Source organism: Hypanus sabinus, chromosome 11 (genome assembly GCF_030144855.1).
Source record: "Hypanus sabinus isolate sHypSab1 chromosome 11, sHypSab1.hap1, whole genome shotgun sequence".
NCBI classification, from domain to species: Eukaryota; Metazoa; Chordata; class Chondrichthyes; order Myliobatiformes; family Dasyatidae; genus Hypanus; species Hypanus sabinus.
This window is the reverse complement of record NC_082716.1, coordinates 48,003,302-48,019,985: the sequence shown is the minus strand read 5'-3', so window position 1 is coordinate 48,019,985 and position 16,684 is coordinate 48,003,302. Positions and strand designations below refer to the sequence as shown.

The 16,684-nt window shown below is 41.2% G+C and overlaps 1 long non-coding RNA gene across 2 annotated transcripts in view; it reads left to right on the top strand.

Moving 5' to 3' along the window:
• The window catches only part of LOC132401930 (uncharacterized), a 137,776-nt gene that overhangs the window by 2,146 nt on the left and 118,946 nt on the right, over positions 1-16,684 (top strand). Inside the window, exon 2 of one of the 2 annotated variants that reach the window (XR_009514751.1) lies at positions 8,127-8,194. The exons of the other annotated variant lie outside the window; for it this stretch is intronic. This is a non-coding gene — a long non-coding RNA (uncharacterized LOC132401930). The remainder of the gene's footprint in view (positions 1-8,126; positions 8,195-16,684) is intronic. 2 annotated transcript variants of the gene reach the window in all.

The following is a 16,684-nucleotide window of genomic DNA, read 5'->3' as shown; positions in this document are numbered from 1 at the left end:
ATGTTTTATTGATTACGTTTGCTTGTTTTTGGTGTCTGAAGTTTCTCACTTAAGTGCCCAACAGTAATCAGCCATCATTGATGGATTCCGGTTGCCCTGATTACATTTCTCTATGACCATAATGTTCTGGAGACACCTGTTGCCATGCTCATCACTGAGAGTGCTAAGATTTGCAGTGAGGAAGTCTAAATGAAAATTCAGAAAATGAATCTTTAGTGACATGTTGCACTTCATGGTTTTGTATACTTGAAGTATGTTGTCAACCAGCTGCAACAGGTGCTCTGTAGTTCTTCCATGTGATTTTCTCCAGTCCTACACACTGGAAGTTCTTCAAATTACCTGTCATTGATGGCCTGTTTGATTAGTGGACCAACAAAAATGCCTTCTTTAATCTTGGCATCAGTTATTCCAGGAAGTATTTGTCTTAAATCTCAAAATCCATCATGGACATTTTTGTGCCTGGTGACAACAGATTCCATCTTTGCTGTATTAAACCCGGTAACTTCGCTTTTCCTTTGACAAACCCAAGTTGCTGACCAGATCATTTAACTCAGATTGAGTTATCAGATGAGGCTCACTCGACTTAAAGGGTTCAAAATCTGTATTAGTATCTGTGTTGTTTTCCATTCCTGGCTTGGGCATCATGCCTTCTCTAGTCTCCATGTCTGTGCTGGCTTCGGCACTGGAAGACAATCATCGTGCAGCAGAGGTTTCATGGCTAAAGGGAAATAGAGGTATTCAATGAATTTCTTGATTTTAGCGGTGAAACCAGACACACTGCTCAGACAGAAGCAGCAGTCTGTCATAAAAGAGCTTTGACCAGAGACCTATCTGGACTTCGGAGTTTTGAGAGGAGGGGATCTCAATCAGGTCCACTGCCCAAATAGACAACAGGGCAGCGGGACACTACAGGAAAAAAGAGCTTTGACCAGGGACCAATCCGCGTTTGAGATTGATCAGCAAGAGCAAACTAAAGGAAGGTAGGGGCAAGCTCAACAGCTGTCAGATGAGTGGACAGGGTCAGAGTGGTGATCTTGAAGCTTTAGCCCTTCGAGGCTTTAGCAAAGACAGGCTTCAGTCAGGGAAAGCGAAGGAAAGGAAAACTCAGGGTTTCTTTTTTTCCCCTTCCCTTTATATCTGCTCAGCTAGGAAATTAGGAATGCCAGGCAGAATAGTTGAGTGCACCTCTTGCAGGATGTGGGAAGGCAGGGAGACCTCCAGTGTCCCTGATGACTACAGCTGTAAGAAGTGCATCCAGCTGCAGCTTCTAACAATCCGCGTTAAGGAGTTGGAGCTGGAACTGGGTGAACTCCAGATCATTCGGGAGGCTGAGAGGATGATTAGACATATAGAAAGATCGTTACACCTGAAGTGCAGGACACAGGAAACTGGGTGACAGTCAGAAAGGGGAAAGGGTTAAGGAGCCATTGCAGAGTACCCCTGTCACCACCCCCCTCAACAACAGGTATATCACTTTGGATACTGTTGGGAGGGGGATGATCTAACAGAGGAAAGCAACAGTGGACGGGTCTCTAGCACTGAATCTACCTCTCTGACTCAGAAGGATAGGAGGGTAGAAGAGGCACACTGTGGTGATAGGGGATTTGGTAGGGGAATAGATAGAAGGTTCTGTGGGCGAGAATGAAGTTCCTGGATGGTATGTTATCTCCCGAGTGCCAGGGTCCAGGATATCTTGGTCTGAGTTCTCAGCATTCTTAACAGCCAGAAGTGGTGGGCCACATAGGTGCCAATGACATGGGAAGGATGAGTGACAAGCTTCTGCATAGGGAGTTCAGGGAGTTAGGTTTTAAGTTAAGGGACAGAACCTCCACGGTTGTGATCTCAGGATTGCTAGTGAAGCCAGAACTAGGAAGATTGTACAGCTTAATACTGTATAAGCAGTTGGTCTAGGAGAGAGGGCATAAGATTTTTGAATCATTGGGATCTCTTCCTGGGAGGTGAGACCTGTACAGCTGGGATAGTTTGCACTTGAACTGGAAGAGGACTATTATCCTACTGGGAAGGTTTGTTAATGCTGCACAGAGGAGTTAAAACTAGAGTTGCAGGGGATGGGAACCAGGGTGCCAGAACAGTAAATGGAGAGGTTGTGGAGTCAAATGTTGGTAAGACCTCAGACAAAGTTAGGAATCAAAATGTTGAGCATGGTGTGACTAGTGTCCTGAGCTACATATACTTTAATGCAAGAAGTCTCATTGGAGAGGCAGATGATAGTGCTGAAGATGAAGTAGCTGGTTTACAAACAGGGATAATAAGGAGAGGCTGTTGATAGGCAAAATTGTAGTCAACAGGATGAGTTGGAACATAAAGGGTGGACAAGATCAAAAAGAGTGAATGCAGGACTGAAAGTGGTATATTTGAATGTGTGCAGTTTACAGAATAAGGTGGATGAACTTGTAGCATTTTTACAGGTTGGCAGGTATGTTGTAGGCATCACAGAATCGTGGATGAAAGAAGATTATAGCGGGGAACTTAATATCCAAAGATAAACATTGTATCAAAAGGACAGGCATGAAGGCAGACGGAATGGTGTTGCTCTATTGGATAAAAAAATAAAAGAAACCATTAGAAAGAGGTAATAAAGGGTCAGAAGGCATTGAATCATTGTGGATAGAGCTAAGGAACTGCAAGGGTAAAAGACTCTGATGGGCGTTTATTATAGACCCCCAAACAATAGTTAGGATTACAATGGGAAATAGAAAAGGGCAATAGTCATGGGTTATTTCAATATCCAGGTAGATTGGGAAAATCGGGTTGCTGCTGGATTCCAGGCGGGGAAATTTCTAGAGTGCCTACAAGATGGCTTTTTAGAGCAGCTCGTGCTTGAGCCCACTAGGAGATTGGCTATTCTGGATCATCAATTCTAATGAACCAGAATTGATTAGAGAGCTTAAGGTAAAAAAAAATCCTTAAGGGCAAGGGATTATAAAATGATTTAATTCACCCTGAAATTTGAAAAGAAGAAGCTAAAGTCAAATGTATCAGTATTACAGTGGAGAATGGGAATTACAGAGGCATGAGAGCCCAGTTGGCCAGAATTGATGGATAAGGAACACTAGCAGGGATGCTGGCAGAGCAGAAATGCCTGGAGTTTCTGGAAGCAATTCAGAAGGATCAGGATATATATATCCCAACGAGGAAGAAGTATTCTAAAGGAAAGATGACAGAACTGTGGTTGACCAGAGAAGTCAAAGCCAACAGAAAAGCCAAAGAGAGAGCATATAATGGAACAAAAATTAGTGGGGAATTAGAGGATTAGGAAGCTTTTAAAAACCAACAAAAGGCAACTAAAAAAAATGTCATTAAGAAGGGAAAGATGGAATATGAAAGTAAACTAGCCCATATTATTAAAGAGGATACCAAAAGTTTCTTCAGGTACAGAAGGTGTAAAGAGAGGCAAGAGTGGATATTGGACTGCTGGAAAACGATGCTGAGCTGTAGTAATGGGAGAACAACGAAGTGGCAGACAAACTGAATGAGTATTCTGCATCAATCTTCAATGTGGAAGATACTAGCAGTATGGTGGAAGTTCCAGTTGTCAGGGGTCATGAAGTGTGTGAAGTTAACATTGCTGGAGAGAAGGTTCTTGGAAAACTGAAAGGTCTGAAAGTCGATAAGTCACCTGGACAAGATGGTCTACAGCCCAGGGTTCTGAAAGAGGTGGCTGAAGATATTGTGGCAGCACTAGTAATGACCTTTCGAGAATCACTAGATCCTGGAATGGTTCCGGAATTCTGGAAAATTGAAAATGTCACTCTACTCTTCAAGAAGGCCAATTAGTCTGACCTCTGTGGTTGGGAAGATGTTGGAGTTGATTATTAAGAATAAGGTCTCAGGGTACTTAGAGGCACATGATAAATAGGTGGTTGTCATCACGGTTTTCTCAAGGGGAAAATCTTCTGACTAATCTGTTGGAATTCTTTGAAGAATTAACAAGCAGGATTGACAAAGGTGAATCGGTGGATGTTGTGTACTTGGATTTTCAGAAGGCCTTTGACAAGGTTCCACACATGAGGCTACTTAACAAGCTATGAGCCCATGGTATTACAGGGAACATTCTAGCGAGGATAAAAGAACGGCTGATTGGCAGGAGGCAAAGAATAGGAATGAATGAGACTTTTCTTGTTGGCTTCTGATGAAGAGTGGTGTTCTACAGGGATCCATTTTGGGACCAATTCTTTTTACGTTATATGTCAATGATCTAGATGATGGAATTCATGGCTTTGTTGCAAAGTTTGCAGACAATATGAAGGTAGGTGAAGGGTCAGGTAGTTTTGAGGAAGTAGAGAGTCTACAGAAGGACTGAGACAGATTAGGAGAATGTACAAAGTGGCAGATGGAATACAGTGTTGGGAAGTGTATGGTCATGCACTTTGGTAGAAGAAATGAATGTGTTGACTATTTTCTAAATGGAGAGAAAACACCAGTAACAGAGGTGCAATTCTAGTCCTTGTGCAGGATTCCCTAAAGGTTAATCTGCAGCTTGAGTCTGTGGTGAGGAAGGCAAATGCAACGTTAGCATTCATTTCAAGAAGACTAGAATATGAAAGCAAGGATATGAAGTTGAGACCTATAAACCACTGGTGAGGCCTCACTTGGACTATTGTGAGCAGTTTTGGGCCCCTTATCTTAGAAAGTATGTGCTGAAACTGGACAGGGTTCAAAGGAGGTTCACGAAAATGATTCCAGGACTAAATGCTTATCATATGAAGAGCGTTCGATGGCTCTGGGCCTGTGTTCACTGGAATTCAGAAGAATGAGGGGTGACCTTGTTGAAACCTATCAAATGGTGAAAGACCTTGATGTGGATGTGGAGACGGTGTTTCATATGGTGGGAGAGTCTAAGACCAGAGGACACAATGTCAGAATAGAGGGGTGCCCTTTCAGAACAGAATGAGGGGGAATTTTTTAGCCAGAGTGTGGTAACTCTGTGGAATTCTTTGCCACAGGTGGCTGTGGAGGCCAAATCTTTATGTTCAGTATATTTAAGGCAGAGGTTGATAGATTCTTGATTGCTCAGGGCACGAAGGGATGCGGGGAGAAGTCAGGAGATTGAAGCTGAGAGAACAACTGGGTCAGCCATGAGGAAATGGTAGAGCAGACTCGATGGGCCAAATGGCCTCATTCTACTACTATATCTTATGATCCTTCTGCTCTTGCCATATCAATGGAACAGCCTTCGAGTACTTCTGAGCCAAGCTCTAAGATCAATAGCGAATGTTGTGCAACAATTGGGAGGAGCCCAGGCTTTATCTTGGTCACCAATTTTATACCCAAAATAGAGCTCATGTGCTTTCTTAATAAGAGAAGTCATGCTCCATCTTTGAGATTGAAGTGTACACTCAACACAAATATAACCAAGCATATTTGGTTCACAGCTGTTGCAACATTGCCGAGACATTTTGCTATCACAAATATCGCGGAAAATACAATTAGTATATTATAATGAGTATATACAATATGCTATGCACTTAGAGCTTGCATATCAATTTGATAACAAATTGATATACATGTAAACAATGGATAAAATGGTGTGTGTGTGTGTGTGTGTGTGTGTGTGTGTGTGTGTGTGTGTGTGTGTGTGTGTGTGTGTGATGCTTTTATAGCCTTTCTAAAACCTGACTCGAATTATGAATTAAATTAACAAATATTAGTGATTTCAAAAAAGTGGGGTGTGATATTGGAATTTCATGATCAGCAGCCTAAATCTATCAGATACACCCAAAAGTATTCAAGAAGCAAGATCTTTGTTGTCCAGTGTAGTGGTCCTTACAACCCATAAAACAGTCAAAGCATTCTGAATGTATTAACTCTGGGGATCTCCTATATGCTGCCACCAACCCATAACCCTGCACCTTCCATTTCTACCTCCAACGCAAGTTCCATAAACCTGCCTGTCCAGGTGGACCCATTGTTTCTGCTTGTTCCTGCCCCACTGAACTTATACCTGAATACCTCAACTCAGTTTTATCTGCCTCCTGGTCCAGATCCTTCCTACCTACATCTGTGACACTTCTCATGCTCTTGATCTTTTTGATTATTTCATGTTCCCTGGCCCCGGTCATCTTATTTTCACTAAGGATGTCTAGTCCCTGTACACCTCCTTCCCCACCAGGAAGGCCTCAAAGCTCCTCCGTTTCTTTCTGGACACCAGACTCAACCAGTTCCCCTCCACCACCACTCTCGTCCATCTGGCAGAACTTGCCCTCACTCAATAATTTCTCCAACTTCCTTCAAACAAAAGGGGTAGCCATGGGCACGCATGGGTCCCAGCTATGCCTGCCTGTTGGTTGGCTATGTGGAACAGTCTACGTTCCAAGCCTACATCGGTACCACTCCACAATTTTTCCTATGCTACATCAGAGACTGTATTGGTGCTGCTTCCTGCTCTCATCTGGAGCTCGTCAACTTTATCAACTTTGCCTTCAACTTCCACCTTGCCCTCAAATTTACCTGGTCCATTTCTGACACCTCCCTCCCCGTTCTCAATCTCTCTGTTTCTATTTCTGGAGACAGCTTATTCTCTGATGTCTATTATAAATCCATGGATTCCCACAGCTACCTGAACAATACCTCTTCCCGTCCAGTTAATTGTAAGATGCCACCCCCTTCACTCAATTCCTCCATCTCCACTACACCTACCCTCAATATGAGGTGTTTCATTTGAGAACTAGGGAGATGTTCACCTTCTTCAAAGAAAGAGGCTTCCTTTCCTCCACAATCAATGCTGCCTCCATTTCACTCATGTCTGTCCTCACCCTATCCTCCTGCCACCCTATCGGCTGCCGTATCCAACAGGTTATTCTTTGTAACTTCTGCCATCTCCAGTGGGATGCCACCACCAAGCACATGGGGATTGCACCCTATACTACTCCATTGTCTGTTCGTTCCTCCCCACCGATCTCCCTCCTGGCACTTATCCTTGCAAGTGGAACAAGTGCTACACCTGCCCCTACACCTCCTCCCTCACCACCATTCAGGGCCCCAAACAGTCCTTCCAGGTGAGGCGACACTTCACCTCTGCCTGTTGAGGTTATCTACTGTATCTGGTGCTCTTTGTGTGACTTCCTGTATATCAGCAAGAGCCGGTGTAGATTGAGAGACCACTTTGACGAGCATCTATGCTCCATCTGCCAGAAAAAGTGGGATCTCCCAGTGGCCACCCATTTTAATTTCACTCCCTATTCCCATTCTGACATATCAGTCCACTGCTTCCTCTACTGTTATGGTGAGGCCCCACTCAGGTTGGAGGAGCAACACCTTATATTCCATCTGGGTAGCCTCCAGCTTGATGGCATGAACTTCGATTTCTCAAACTTCCAGTAATGGCCTGCCTTCATCATTCCCCTCTCTTTCCATATCTCCTTATCTCCTCATCACTTCCCTCAGTGCTCCTCCCCTTTTTCTTTCTTCCATGGCCTTTTGTCCTCTCCTATCAGATTCCCCCTTCTTCAGCCATGTATCTCTTTCACCAATCAACTTCTCAGCTATTCAGTTCACCCCTACCCCCCCCCCCCAGTTTCACCTATCTCCTTGAGGTTCTTCCTCCTCTCCCCCCCCCCCCACCTTCTTACTCTGGCTCCTCATCTTTTCTTCCCATCTTTTCATCCTGAAATGTAGGCTGGACTCTTTTCCATAGATGCTCCCTGGCCTGCTGAGTTCCTTCAGCATCTTGTGTGTGTTGCTTGAATTTCCAGGATCTGCAGATTTTCTCTTGTTTGTGATTCTGAGTGTGTGCCCTGGCTCATTGACTTGAACGCAAGGGAACCTCTGGTCAGATATACATTGAAGTAGTGTTTGAGATCTGGTCAGGCCTTGTTTAGTGCTTTACCCAGGTTAGAAAGATTCACTTAGAATTACCATTTTTGTGAATTGTTCTTCATCAGTATTTGGTGTTTAATCTTCAAGCAGGCAGATGGGACGCTTAAAGTTATTGTACTTGCATTGATTATTCAATCAGGTATGGGGAATGAAAGCACTCAGGCTCAAATCAGTTTTGAGTGGGCATGGTTAGGTTGGGTTTTAATTTTGTAAAAGCAAGTATAATGTAAAATAACTCAGTTCAGCTTTAATGTGTTTCATCTTGTTACTTTTAATCCTGCTCTCAGGTTTCCCTTTGATCTCCAGACACCCTTACGAAGCACAAAAAAAAGAAAATGTTGGAAAAACTCAACAGGTTAGTCAGCATCTGCAGAAAGAGAAACAGTTAATGTGTCAGATTGAAAAGCCTTGTTTGATTTCAATCTTAAGAGGAAGCTTCTTTTGTTGACAGATTATGCACATTCCTGGTACAGAATAGTTAATTTACGGTCCTCTGAGTGAACAGTTAAACTGTGCGTTAATTGGATCATAAAATACAGAGTTTAATTTTCAACCTTGCACATGTCTTTAAAGGGAGGAGGATTAAACTCTAACCAACTCAATATATTATACATCAGCCATTAAAATGAATATGTTAGCAGTTTGGAATGGGGAAAATTTAAACATTACTTAAACTGCCAAACATCAGAAAATACTGGAAGCATTCATCAGCTCAGGCAATGTCTGTAGAAAGAGAAATGAAGTTTCAGGTCATCAACACACACGAAGTGCTGGTGGTGCACAGCAGGCCAGGCAGCATCTATAAGGAGATGCACTGTCGACGTTTCAGGTCATCAGCCCATTTCAACTCTGAAGTACCCTATGTGGAACTGAGGTCTGGAGTGTCAAACTGAAGGGTGATGTATCTTCATCCTTTATGGTGTCATAGAGCACAAACATAGGTCCCGAGGCTCCCTGAGTCCACACTGACCACCAAGTACCTGTTTACGTAGGCCTACGCTCATTTGCCAATATTCCCATCAGTTTTCCAGATTTCACAACTCACCTCCACAGTAACAGCAAGTTAAAGTGGCCAAATTAACCTATCGAACCTTATATCTTTGGGAAGTGAAATTACATCAGAACACCAGATAAATATTGTTGTATAATGTGTAAGTGGGATGTGAAAATAAGTTTTAGATGTTAGCCTACAATCACTTATCTGCTCTCCGCCCTTTAATGTAGCCATGGCAACTCCATTTATGGCAAGAAACATCTTCTGAAGTGCAGGTGTGCAGTCAGACAGCTGGTATCACCACCAACACGTACAAGCACACTGCAGGAATTCAGCAGGCCGGACAGCATCCGTGGAAATGAGCAGTCAATGTTTCGGGCCGAGACCCTTCGTCAGGTCTTCGTCGAGTCCTGATGAAGGGTCTCGGCCAGAAACGTTGACTGCTCATTTCCACGGATGCTGTCCGGCCTGCTGAGTTCCTCCAGCGTGTTTGTACGTGTTGATTTGACCACAATATCTGCAGTGTACTTTGTGTTTGGTATTACCATCAGTTGCATGCAATCATGTTGAGCCTGTTAGTGCTTCTTGAGGCTTGGCTCCTCCCTTTATCAGAGTATGACGGTGGGGGGGGGGGGGGGTTTAGCACCATCTACACTGGCGGGCCCCTCTCTGCAGCATTTGAGAATTGTGGAGCCCATCATCTCCCATGTTGTGCCAATGACTCTTCTGTCAATCTACAATCACCTCCAAAATGAATTCCCCTACCTGTTGCAGTCACAGAGCACCTTACGTTAAGAGGTGCCGACTGGCTTTAAGATTTTGTCTGATGAAGGCCACTCAGAAAATTGGTTCCCTTGTTGGCATGAAGACAGGCAGAAGAATGATTACTGCTGGAGGACTGCAAAATTATTGTTATGAGTCTATCCAAATGGCTTGGAGACCTGCACAAGGTCATCTAGGCATATGGGTTTCACGAAACATCACCAGTTCTTCAGAACCTGCTGAGCGAACTGGTCAGAAAGGCAGGGTTAAGACGAGTCGTGTATGTGGGAATGGAAGTAAGGACTTGGAGTGTAAAATGGTGCCTTGCCAGAATGAAAATATTTAATTCCTCAGCTGCCTTTCATAAGGAATCTGCACCTTCTAGAAAAAGCCATTTTTAGACTGCCACATTCAAATTTAGAATGTCAACCCTGCCTACATTTTCCAAATCAAATTTGATTGGTCCCACATCTCTTCAACAGACGTGAGTTAATTTGTGTTGTGGAAAATGAACATCTAATGACATGCATTCGGAACCTGAAGAGTGATTCAAGTTGACCAGCTGTGAATAAAAGGAGGTTGTAAGAGATTTAATTAAGGTATTCAAAATTATAAATAATAAAAATATTACAAAATGAAGTGTTACAATTGGTCAGCGAGCTGATAAGAAAACAGAAATCTAAGATCATCACTGAAAAAATGATAGGAGACCAATATGACACTTCCTCATGAGGACTAGATTTAGGCATCATGTAGCAGGTAAGTGTGGGATCCAGCATGGACTTCGAAATCCAAAATATCACAGCTTGATAAACAATACCTCTCCTCTTAATCACACATTTACAACTTTCTGACCTTAATAGTAATTTTTATCATTTTGGATGTTAACTATTGCACTTATTTCTTATGAACAGCCAGAGTTCATAATGAAGAATAGCTCCACCAGCGCTTTTGAGAATGGCAGAGAAAAGGGTTGTACTTGCAGTGGGGATTCACTATTAGTTCACAAATTGTCCTTATGATCTAATGGCATTTCTTCTGCCTCAGTCCTGGACAATAGAAACACTATTTTTGTCAGGTTCTCAACACTTTCATCTCCCTCTCCTACCATTAACTATTCAGACGTCTTCTGGACCAGCAAGTGATCATTTCTGACTGTGTCACTTTGCACTGTCAGTGCTTCAGTCACTTTGTCCATCGACCATTACAAACCTCACTCCTTTGTTCTTTGGCTAGCTCAACCCTCTTTCCAAATGCTGTTGCCCATCACTAACCTTTCCCAGTTCTGATGAAAGCTCATGGACCTAAATCATAAACTCTTCTTTCCTCTTCACAGGTGCTGCAAGCCCTGCTGCGAGAGGCTACGTTTTCTGTTGTTTAATGGAGATGTGCAGTGCTTTACTTTTGGAAGCTTGGCAATGTGCCAGCCCTGGACAAGTGCTGATGATTAGTTTTTTCATTGGAGAAAGGAAAAAAAGAATGCATCGAACAGCTTTTATTTTGTTCAGCTATGTGTGGCAGTCATTCCTGGAGGCCTTCAAGCAATGGAGTAAAAAATTTTGGGGGCCGGGTGGAGAAAATCCTCTTTACTGATTTTGCTAGAGCCCATTGCAATTCCCGTGACCACTCAAAACTCACTTGGACATGTGCTGATTATTTTAAAATCCTGGTGAGATCCTAAATGAAGGTTTATGCCACAGCTGAATCAGGTGTGCCTAGGAGAAGATAAAAGTGGTAACATTTTTAATAACATACTCCTTATAAGAAAAAAATGAGGTTGTAGGGTGATAGAAACATGTCACGAGAATTCTTCAATATTGTTTATGCTGGGTCATATTTTAAGATTTAATACCGAACATTGTTATACAATGAGCGATTATAAAATTGCTCTTGTCATTTAGTGTAAGAAGAACTAAGGATAAGAAGACTTGCACTTCAGATCAGCCTGCATCCATTTTAATACTGGTTCTTCTGACCACAGAAATATATTCTTCTGTACCACCAGAGGGCAGGAGTGCGCCATCTTTTAGCGGCAAATGCTGTTAGCAAGTCACCAGTTTCCTGCCTCTGGTGCATTACATAAATGAAGTAAATATCGGGTTTAATCAGTTAGTCATAATAAATGTCTGTCAACATCTAGCCTTTAATGCCTAAACCATTGTACGTTTACATCTCAATTCAAACAGTATACTTGGGGAAATGTTTTCATGCCAATTTGATTATGAATCACCAATCATTGCTGTGAGATGATCTTCTTGTTAAAGTAACTGTTCTATAATTTTAAAGCTACAGAAATTTTTAAAAAATGCACAAATCATCTTCAAATAACTGCTTTTCTTCATTATTTTGTCAATTTTAGAGTAAAATATTTTCTCATCATTGAATAATATCCATCTACTGTATGATAAAACATAGGGCAAACTAAGATATCTAGTTGATAATCTGACAAAGTACAAAGAGTTTCCTCTGTGTCCAAGAATGTTTCTATGGCATTTCACAGAGGTGACAATCTTGGGGAAGAGAAGCTTAGTATTACCCTTGGAAATTACTCAACTGATGAATTCAGTACTAATCCACTATACTAAATGAACGCAAAATGACAAGTCACACTTCGCTTTAGAATGTTAAAATACAACACTAAATTCATGAGAAGTTAAAATGCTCTTTTGGTATAAAATATATTCATTTAATGCATTTTAAGATCAAACTATTTTACAGCATTTGAAATCGTTGAAAAACACAGTCCCAGCTGTAATAACTGAATATATTTGGCCAAAAGAATATTTTACTTCTCCCAAAGGCTATTATATTTGAATTTGATGAGAAAACCTAATTAGTTGTTTGTACACATATTATTCAGTATACATAGTTTAGTAGCTCCTTTTTTATGGAGATACCATCAGTGAGAATGTAGATTAAATCCACTGACAATATTCCATGATTTTTTCATGGTCTTGTGGTTTACTTACAATTATTACAAACATCATAGAGTTTTCCCACGAAGTATGTTTTTACATGCCACGATTAAATGGAATAGACTTTTAGCAGGCAAGCTAAGTATTATTGTTCATCTCTCTTTTGTTTCATTCTTTCACACACGGAATATGAAAACATCATATTAATCTATTTTTGATTCCATTGTTTCAGTTTTAACATAATTCTTTTAAAAGATTACATCTGACTGTTTTAATGATCTTAAACAACTGATAAAACACCAAACTGTAAATTATTCAATTAATCAATCTGTTCCAGACTTTTACTTTACATTTAAAATTGCAATGGGCCTCTTTCCGTTCAGTCCTTCTGAGCTGCTTATTTCCAGGAAACTGGAATATATGCATCTTTCCCATGAGAAGAAATTGGTTTGACCTTTGACCTTAGAGACGCAATCCAATAGAATTGCACCAAGCAGTTTCTGATGCCACTTCATTAGAAAGAGAGAATAGAAAAGGTCAGGCAATTGTAGCTTCTTCTACTCTAGGGAAAAATTAATTTAAGTGACTGTGCATTTAACAAGGCAATATTATATGTGATCTTACTAATTAGTGTTTCCCACATTCTAATGCTGATACAGATTAGGTGATTTAGTGGTGGTTCCCAGTAAGTAAACACTAATTTATTTGTATATGGTAACACTTTCCCAAGAAAGATATTTACAGCACTGACAGAGATACAGTAGATACAATTTTAAGCTGCCTGATTATAATGAGTTTAACAGATGTATCACTCTGGACTGTCATTTGCTCTTTTGCCAATATCAGTCAGTCACTATCACCATTATACATACAATCGTTATATGTGCAGAGCATTACCTTTACACTGGTTAAAAAGTAATGTGTTATGTATGGTTCTTTGTTATTCTTTATAATCATCGATCTGTTGCGTTAGCAATAGAAATAGTGTCTGCATTAGACTGTAAAGCCGGTTGTGTGGAACAATCTATCATTAGTATCAGAAAATTAACATTTTTTATGGGTGTGACATATTAAAAACAGCTTTTTATGAGTTTAAGGAAAGGAATAATGACAAACACCTTGAATATTTTCAAAGAGTTTCACTCATCTGCCAATTTGACAGCTTCCATACTGGGAAACATTGTTTCTCTGTTAAAAAAGCAAAAACTAAATTTATATTCAGCACTTTTAATGCCTTTAATTGCCTTACTGTTTCTTTGAAAGAAATGTGATATCTTATTTCAAAACATTAATTCAACTTCCTATAACCAACACTCTGCAATTATGAAAGCTGGAACCCTGCGAAAATCTACTTTAGTAATGTCAGACAGGAAAATGAAATGATAACACAGATTGCATTGAAACCCATTGTCCTGCATTAGAGCATAAACAATGAAAACACAAGTTCCATATGGGTTTTTGGTACCTAGGTAACTGATGCTAGTCTGTAAGGTCGGATGAGGACAGTATGTTTCTCTACTTCCTCTTATTGTTCAAAGCTTCTCTCTTCCTTTAGACACTCTTCCTTTTCTCTTCATTCTCACTCTGCTCAATTCATGAAAATTAGCATCTTCCTGCAATTTGCCAGAGGAACTCAGCAGGCCAGGCAACATCCATGGAAAGGAATAAACAGCTGATGTTTTGGGCTGAGATGCTTCATTAGGTCCTGAAGAAGGCTCTCAGTCTGGAACGTCAACTGTTTACTCTTTTCCATAGATGCTGCCTGGCCTGCTGAGTTCCTCCAGCATTCTGTGTGTGTTACTTTGGATTTCCTGTATCTGCAGATTTTCTCTTATTTTTGCTCCTCTGACAATTTACAGCCTTTTAAGAGTCTGGGACAGGTTTATCTGCTCCTTCTTTACAGATACCATCTTCTCTGCCACATTTTCCATCTCAAGTAGAGATCATGGCCTTTCACTACATAGTATCCGTTACAAAACAGATCTTTTGTCATGAGCTCCACCTTGAGCTCACTGAAGCTTGGATGTGAAATTACTCTCATGTGGTTCAATAGGATAAGACTCGACACATTTGTCCTTAACTATGCTTGACCAGCGTGCATTCTCCAAACACACACGTCGGACAAAAAAATGTACACCCATTAATAGTTGCTTCTTTTCATCTATTTCTGTCTTGTGTCTTGATTTTGCTGAAAAGGTCAATATTTATTCCCAGTATGTCTTGTACCAACAGTTAGAAGCAAAGCATTATAACAAATGCTGTAACCTTCAAATTTTTAATTCATTCCAAGTTATGTTGAAGATAAATTATAGGAAGTGCCTGTATAATGTAAAATGCTGGAGTCTTTATGGGTGACACAGCAGTGCACTGGCAGAGCTGCTGCCTGGCTGTTCCACAAACCCTCATTAGATACAGACCTCTCCTGTTGTCTGTCTGTAGTTTGCAGAACCTCCCTGTGACCAAGCAGGTCTCCTCCTATAATTAGTCAGTTATGAAACCACTGTAAATAATCTATCGTGTGCAGGTGAACCACAGAATCTGGGTGTATCTGATGGGAATATGGAGAGAATAGAAAGGGATTCATGCAGGATTAATATAACATTTGATGGTTGAATGGACAGGCTTTCTCTGTTCCATGATTCTCTATAATGGGAGGAGTTCACCATCTTTGGCGCCACAGTGTAAGAGCAATAGCATTGTGTCAGATAGCTGGGTGGACCGTGCTTGATAAGGCCCACAGTCCGTGATTGTAAACCCCTCCTTGCTCTTCCTGCAGTCACACTTCCAGCTGCCCTGTAGATCCAGAACCCCTAGAGATGTCACAACTCCAACTGTCCTGCATGGTGGACTGCTCCTCAACTGACAATGAGGCCTCAGATGGAGGATCTGACACCAGGCCTCAATACTCCTCTGATGACTTTTAACAGCCTTCTGCTGCCTAAAGGCATTTAATCATGTTCAAATGTCCCTGATCATCAAAAGGATTTGATAACAATTAAAGCAAATTTAGATAATTTAAAGATAATTAAATCTACTTAAAATATTTTTGTGATAGAAATTAATTTAAAACATCAAAGTTCAAAGTAAATTTATTATCAATGTACATATATGTCAACATATACAACCATGAGATTCATTTTCTTGTGGGCATTCACAGTAAATACAAAGAAACACAAAAGAACATCCCAACAATACAGACAAATAATTATTGTGCAACAGTCAACAAACTATGCAAATCCAAAAAGAGAAATAAGTAATAATAATAATCATAAACAATTAATATCAAGAACATGAGATGAAGAGTCCTTCAAAGTGATTCCGTGAGTCATGGGAACGGTTCAGTAATGAGGTGAGTGAAGTTGAGTGAAGTTGCCCCCTCTGGTTCAAGAGCCTGATGGCTGAGGGGTAATAATTGTTCCTGAACCTGGTAGTGTGGGACCTGAGGCTCCTGTATCTTCTTCCAGATGACAGCTATGAGAAAAGAGCATGAGCTGAATGGTGGGGATCCTTGGTGATGGATGCTGCTTTCCTATGACAGTGCTCCATATAGCTGTGCTCAATGGTGGGGAGGGCTTTACCCATGAAGTACCCATTACCTTTTGCAGGCTTTTCTGTTCAAGGTTATTGGTGTTTCCATACCAGGCAATGCTGCACCCAGTCAGTATGCAGTCCACTGAACCGCTGTAGAAGTTAGTCAGAGTTTCAGATGACTTGCTGAATCTTCGCAAGCTTCTAAGAAAGCAGAGGTGCTGTCGTAGTTACTTTGTAATGATACTTACATGCTGGACACAGGACAGATGCTCTGAAATTATAACACTGAGGAATATAAAGTTTCAGACTGTCTCCACCTCTGATCCCCCGATGAGGATTGACTCACGAACTTCCGGTTTCCTCTGCCTGAAGTCAATAATCAGCTTCTTGGTCCTTGCTGACATTGAGCGAGAGGTTTTTCTTGTACAACCACTCAGCCAAATCTTTAGACTCCCACATGTTGATTCACACCATACTTGATTTGGCCAATGGCAATGATGTCATCAGCAAACTTAATTATGGCTTTGGAGCTGTGCTTAGCCTCATAGTAGTAAGTATAAATCAAGTAGAGCAGGGTGCTAGGCACAGAACCTTGTGGTGCACTTGTGCAAATTGTGATTGTGGAGAAGATGTTGCCAGTCTG